At 42.3% G+C, this 7,038-nt stretch overlaps 1 pseudogene; it reads right to left on the bottom strand.

The window, feature by feature from the left end:
- Nucleotides 1-1,291: 1,291 nt before the first annotated feature.
- On the bottom strand, nt 1,292-1,409 carry LOC126417408 (5S ribosomal RNA; annotated as a pseudogene).
- Between the last annotated feature and the right edge of the window lie 5,629 nt (nt 1,410-7,038).

Genomic DNA, 7,038 nt, shown 5'->3' with positions numbered 1-7,038 from the left:
CAGAGTACGGAATGGAAACATCAAAATTCGCCGTGCAAGGAAAATTTCAAGACCCAAACGTCCGCAGCAAAACTGGTGCTTACCGTTTTTTGGAACGCACAAGGTCCAGTACTGGAACATTATGGGGAAACGACCACAACAATAAACAATGTTCATTATAGTGAGATTCTTACTGCCAGGCTAAAGCCTGCAGTTCGAAGCAAACGCAGAGGATTGCTGTCAAAAAATGTTGTGTTGTTGAACGACAATGCCCGTCCGCATACAGCTGCCCACACTGCTGAAACGCTCCAGCAACTCGAATTTGAAGTACTGGATTATCCTCCATATAGTCCCGATCTTTCTACCTTCTGATATCACTTGTTTGATCCACTCAAACCAGCATTAAGGGACCGTCGATTTGCTTCGGACGAAACAGTGAAAGAAGCGGTGCATTCCTGGCTCGCAGCTCAACTGAGAACCTTCTTTTATGAGGGCATCAGGAAGCTTCTACAACGATGGACCAAATGCGTTGAAACGCAAGGAGACTATGTCGAACAATGATGTAAGTCTCCTATTTAATTACAATAAAATTTGATAACTACTTTGCGGATAATAATTGACTTACCCTCGTAGAAAAGTCAAAACAACCTACGGTGAAATTAAAAGCTAGGTCAGTAACATTAACATTTCAATTGGAATTCCACTGTTACATGCAGAGAAGAGAGCGAATGGGTGGAAGGAGTACATTGAAGGCTTCTATGAGAGGGAAGACTTGTCTGATGATATGATAGAAGAAGAAACAGGAGACAACAAAGAATGAGAATTTAAAAGAGCTTTGGAAGACTTAAGATCAAATAAGGCAGAAGGAATGAGTAACAATCCGTCGGAATTTATAAAATCACTCGGGCAAGTGGCAACAAAACGACTGTTCACGTTGGAGTGTAGAATGTATGAGACGGGCGAAATCCCATCAGCCTTTCGCAAGAACATCATCCAACAATTCCGAAGATGGCAAGAGCCGACAAGTGGGAGAATTTTCGCACAGTCAGAATACCAACGCATGCATCCAAGTTGCTGACAAGAATAACATACACAAGTATTAATTATTATTAGCAGTCCGTCTTCAGGCCACGAGTGGCCTACCGGGACCATCCGACCGCCGTGTCATCCTTGGTGGAGGATGCGGATAGGAGGGGAGTGTGCTCAGCGCACCGCTCTCCCTGTCGTAAGATGGTATTCTTGACCGAAGCCGCTACTATTCGGTCGAGTAGCTCCTCAACTGGCATCACGAGGCTGAGTGCACCCCGAAAAATGGCAACAGCGCATGGCGGCCTGGACGGTCACCCATCCAAGTGCCGACCACGCCCGACAGCGCTTAACTTTGGTGATCTCACGGGAACCGGTGTAGCCACTGCGGCAAGGCCGTTGCCAACATACACAAGTATGGGGAACAGAACTGAGGATGTGTTAGAGGACGATCAGTTTGGCTTTAGGAAAGGTAAAGGCACCATATAGGCAGTTCTGACGTTGTGGCTGATAATGGAAGCAAGACTAAAGAAAAATCGAGACACATTCATAGGATTTTTCAACCTGGAAAAAGCATTCGGCAATGTCAAATGGTGCAAGATATTCGCAATTCTGATAAAAACAGGGTTAAGCTATGGGGAAAGTCGGGTAATACACAATATGAACAAGAAACAAGAGGGAACAATAAGAGTGAAAGACCAGCCACGAAGTGCTCTGATAAAAAAGTTTGTAAGACAGGGATGTAGTCTTTCTTCTCTACTGTTCAACCAATGCATCGCAGAAGCAACGAGGGAAATAATGTTTCAAGAGATGGATTAAAATTCAGGATGAAAGGATATCAATGACAAGATTCGCTGAGGACATTGCTATCCCCGTGAAGGTGATGAAGAATAGAAGAATGTGTTGAATGGAATGAACAGTCTGATGAGTAAAAAATATGGATTGAGAGTAAATCGAAGAAAGACCAAAGTAATGAGAAATAGCAGAAATGAGAACAGCGAGAAACTTAACATTACAATTGGGGATCACGAAGCTGGCGAAGTTAAGGATGGACGGAGCGAGGAAGACATAGAAAGCAGACTGACACTAGCGAAAACGGCATTCCTGTCCAAGAAAAGTCTGTTAGTTTCAAACATATGTCTAAACTAGAGGAAGAAATTTCAGAGAATATAAGACTGGACCATAGCATCGTATGGTTGTAAAATGCGGACTGTGGGAAATTCAGAACAGAAGAGAGTCGAAGTATTTGAGATGTGGTGTTACAGAAGAATGTTGAAAATTAGTTGGACTGATAAGTTATGAAATGAGGAGGTTCTTCGCAGAATCGGGGAGGGAAGGAACATACGGAAAACAATGACTAGAAGAAGGAACCGGATGACATGACATTTGTTGAAGCATTAGTGGATAGCTTCCATGGTACTAGAGGAAGCTGTAGAGGGTAAAAAGTGTAGAGGAAGACAAGAGTTTGGAATGCATTCAGCAAATAATTGAGGAAGTAGGGCAGAATTGCTACTCTGAGATGGAAAGGCTGACACAGAAGAGGAATTTATGGCGGTCCACATCAACCCAGTCGGAAAACGGACGTCGCAAAAAAAAAGAAAAAAAAAAGCCTTGTGCGTTATGGGTCAGCGTGTTGCTTAGTTGAGGTTCTAGATCTTACACTTAGCCCAGATATTCTCTGATGAATAGACATTGGATTTTGTGGTAGTCTCTAGCAGTACTAGTACAATGCTTATTCTGGTTGTGGTGGCCTGAGCGAGTTTAAGAATGGTAGGTTACTTTCCCGAATTGGAGTTTCCTTTGACAAACCTGTCCACCCGATATCAGTGTCTAGATCTGATGCGTTAAGATAATTAGTTACACGTTCGTGTAATGTAAAGGATCACATTAGTTTATTAATATTTGAATACTGTTGTCTAGCATGGACTTGGTCCACAGATAATCAGATAATTGATAAACTTTTTGGATCATATACTAAAATAATCCACGACTTCTAGAACAGGATCCAATAGTCCCTATTTAATGTATTTGAGGAAGAGTGAACTGACGGATTCATTGATGAAATTAGACGTCCTATTATACTCCTTTGGTTAATATATAAAATGTGATAGTATTCGGTTGCCCGTTTCTTTAAATGAGTATCGGTTGCAAGTAGTGATTAGAGCGTACAGAAAAATTAAATTAAATTACAGTTAAATGGAGAGCAAAGTTAATGCTTAAAGGAACGGAGATTGAAGTTCGCATAAGTATGTAATAATCCTTCTCTGCGCTGTAGAAGTAATCCAACCCTCCACTTCCACACCATCAACTTCACGTTACCGTTTCATGCGTTCTTAATGTAACTGATAGTTGATTTTGGTCACTGTGCACAACGATAAAACCGTCACAGCGAGAACATTTATCATTACTGGGCACCTATCCAAGAAAAAATTGTAGGAGAATGTAAAGGATCTTGAAATCTAAGTCAGGACTAAGATTGACAGGTAGTTATTTGCTCTAATAACTGACAGATATCACAATAAAAATTAACAGGGAAGGAATTTCTCTAAAACTCATATCAAACTGCGAAATAACGCTACCACTGTGAGGAGGTACCAAAAGGTGTGGAACACTATATTGAGAAAGCGCAATAAGTCTGGACAGTTCGTGAAATCAAAGTAAACGATACAACAAGTTGCCATAAATTATTGACAAACTAAGCAACATAAGCTGCATGTTGCTTAACTTGCAACTTGTGTTGGTTATTTGTTTATAATTTGTGACAATTTGTTGTATTGTTGACTCTGATTTCGCGAGTTGCCCAGCTGAGCAGATCTTATTGCACTTTCTCCATATAGTCTACCACAGTTTTCGGTACCTCTCCACAGTGTTTGCCTTATTTTGGAGCTTTCACCAGGGATAGCCAATCAGAGTGCTATGCGTGCATAGTTAGCTTGGTTCCCTCGTGCAATTTCAAACACAAGTTCGTGATTTATTACACTCTGAGCCCGTCTAGTATGACATTTTCAGTAAGCGTTCTAGTTCAGTAATAATTCCGAGTGACTTCCCCTCTTTCGTTGTGGTTCGCGGAAACTTTCCCATCTCCTCGTTCAATTACAAAGTCACCTCGTGTCATTAACGGGGCATAATATCCAGTGTCTGGGGGTGTATTTAAGGGCATAAAGCAGATCACAATATTGTGTGAACACAAGGTTTTAGTTTAGAAAGGAGTGGCAGCTTACGAGTGTTATTAGCTAGAGCGAAAAATGGTCAATGGACCTACTTATGGTCCCATAGTGCTTAGAGCCATTTGAACCCACTTATGTCCAGTGAAACTACTCATGAACCTGAATGAGGGAAAGGCCTGCATATAAAAACAATTTAGTGTGTTTTGAAGTTTGCGAAGTCGGTAGTTGACCAACAGACCCCGTCGAGGTAGAGTCGAATAGTATGCCATCTGGGGCGGAGTTAGCGTTTTAAAAGTGGCCGTCATTTCAGAATTTGGGCGTTCAGTGGCCCTTCGCGCTCAACGGAGTTACTTTTCCAATAAGGATAGTGCATTCCCGTGAGCGGGTTTGGATTTCTGCTTAGGTGTTTCCCGGTTTTACATGTACATTAAGCCGGCCGCTGTGGTCGAGCGATTCTAGGTGCTTCAGTCCTGATCCACCCGGCTGCTACGGTCGCAGGTTCGAATCCTGCCTCGGGCATGGATGTGTGTGATGTCATTAGGTTAGTTAGGTTTAAGTAGTTCTAAGTCTAGGGGACTGATGACCTCAGATGTTAAGTCCCATATTGCTTAGAGCCATTTGAACCATTTTTTATGTTGACTCCTAAGATACTTTACAATTTGTGTTCTATCACACTTGTTAAGCGAAAATATTTTCCTACCTTTCTTAATATTTCTTGTAATACCCATAGTGATAGATGCCTTATAGTCACAAATGCCGTCCTGCCCGTTCACTGATTCCGTAAGTTCAAGTCTGTCTGTTGCCAGAAGGTCTAAGACGTCACCTTCACGAATTCGTTCTCTCGTTATTTGCTCGAAGTAATTTCTAGGTGAACGGCGTGATGTGTGAGCCTGCTCTTGCTTGGCAGGCAGGGATCTAACTTCAGGGGCGTGAACTAGCTGGAGGTGGTGTTAGACAAAAGCGATGGCCTTGGTTATACAAACTTAAGCCAAATTCGTTTCCTTGGAAATCTGAGTGCAGTGTTTATGTGAAACCATTTCCATATTGACTTTAAATTGATAATCTGTTTTATGATTGTGGAGAATATGAACTGTTAGCAGTGTGCCTGTTCCAGCCCATGATCGGATCTCGAAATCTTTCTGGTGGTATTCTCATGTGTATTTCAGAATTCCGGAGAGGGTGATCCTACGTGATCAATAAAGCTGTTTCTTATGGTATTGAAAATTCTGAGTTTGTGGATTTAGAATGGAATCATTTGGGTTTTCTAGGCGAGATTTGCCGTTCAGCGAGTGTGCAGACGCTCAGTAGGCAGAGATGTCGATGTAGGCTGGGGAGCCGTGTAGCTAGCTGGACTGTTAGTGTTCAGTGAACCAGGAGGAAATGGCGAGGTTTTTATTGATGACAATAAATTATATTGTTTTCACGAAAAGCCGAGACTGATGTTTTCGTGTCATTCATTTTCTACTGTGCTTGAAGTGTATTCTTGTTTTGCTTTTGTGAAAATTATCGGCGGAATCACGTTGACAGTTAGCGATGGTGTGTGAAATGTTAGCGGCGAGGGGTATTCCAGCCCTTTGGTCGGATCTCGGAATCTTTCCCGAAAGTAGCTAGATTGTTACAGGTTCTTAACTGACTTCAGAGGAGTGTTAAGTTTAATCCTGTCTCACGAATAAAAGGAAAGCTGGGGACCCTTATTTAAACTGATCCGATAGTGATTCACTTGTGGAGGGTTAATCTGGTGGCACAAAGAAACGTTTCCGACTAAATCTGCAGAGCGGTACGTCGTGTAGTTTGTCTCGCACGCGGCACAACGCTAAGAGGGTATGTTTTCTGGCTGCGACCGCGAATTAAGAATTCGCGCGAACTCACGGCAGCTCAGAGTATGGACGAAAGGAAAATTCTATTGTGACCAAATGGACACAAGTATTGGAACATTTGTAAGTAGGCTGTTTAGGTTTTTTTGGTAACGCCACCTCTGTATGAAAATCACTGGCTGTGCTGTGTGCAGTCTGTGGCTACTTTGCATTGTTGTAATACTCGCCCTTGTAGTGTTAGGCAGTTTGCTGTGAACAGCGCGTAGCGTTGCGCAGTTGGAGGTGAGCCGCCAGCAGTGGTGGATGTGGGGAGAGAGATGGCGGAGTTTTGTAATTTGTCATGAACCGCTATATATATTATGACTATTAAGGTAAATACATTGTTTGTTCTCTATTAGTATCTTTCATTTGCTAACTATCCCTATCAGTAGTTAGTGCCTTCCGTAGTTTGAATCTCTTATTTAGCTGGCAGTAGTGGTGCTCGCTGTATTGCCGTAGTTCGAGTAACCAAGATTTTTGTGAGGTAAGTGATTTGTGAAACGTATAGGTTAATGTTAGTCAGGGCCATTCTTTTGTAGGGATTTCTGAAAGTCAGATTGCGTTGCGCTAAAAATATTGTGTGTCAGGATAAGCACAGTCCTGTACAATTTTTCTAAGGGGACGTTTCACATTTTCTCTCGCAATTGAAGGCAAATCTTCTCACCCGTCCGCAGCTCCTTCCTTGCAGCGCCTTTTATTAGCGTTTCTAAACATTCTGCGTGGTGTCTGTTTGTTCTATATCGTGTCTCCCTACTACTTTCGCGCAACGACGCTCTGAGCGTGTTTTTTAGGGAATTGACTAGTTTGAACCTGGGACCCGTTGCTGGTAAGGAGACGCCAGACCACACATGACATGTAGAATTCAGAAGAGTTAAGTGAGGCTAGCGATGATATAACCAAATACTTAATGATTTCAGCGTCAGCTCCACTGCACTCCCTGTAAAAGAATCTTAATACTAACTAAATTTAGTGGAAGTGGTTCAAGGCTTTCCTATTTTTAGTTAGCTGGTAAA

The sequence above is a fragment of the Schistocerca serialis genome, chromosome 8 (genome assembly GCF_023864345.2).
Source record: "Schistocerca serialis cubense isolate TAMUIC-IGC-003099 chromosome 8, iqSchSeri2.2, whole genome shotgun sequence".
Lineage (NCBI taxonomy): Eukaryota > Metazoa > Arthropoda > Insecta > Orthoptera > Acrididae > Schistocerca > Schistocerca serialis.
The sequence above is the reverse complement of the archived record's forward strand: the minus strand, read 5'-3'. Positions and strand labels throughout refer to the sequence as shown.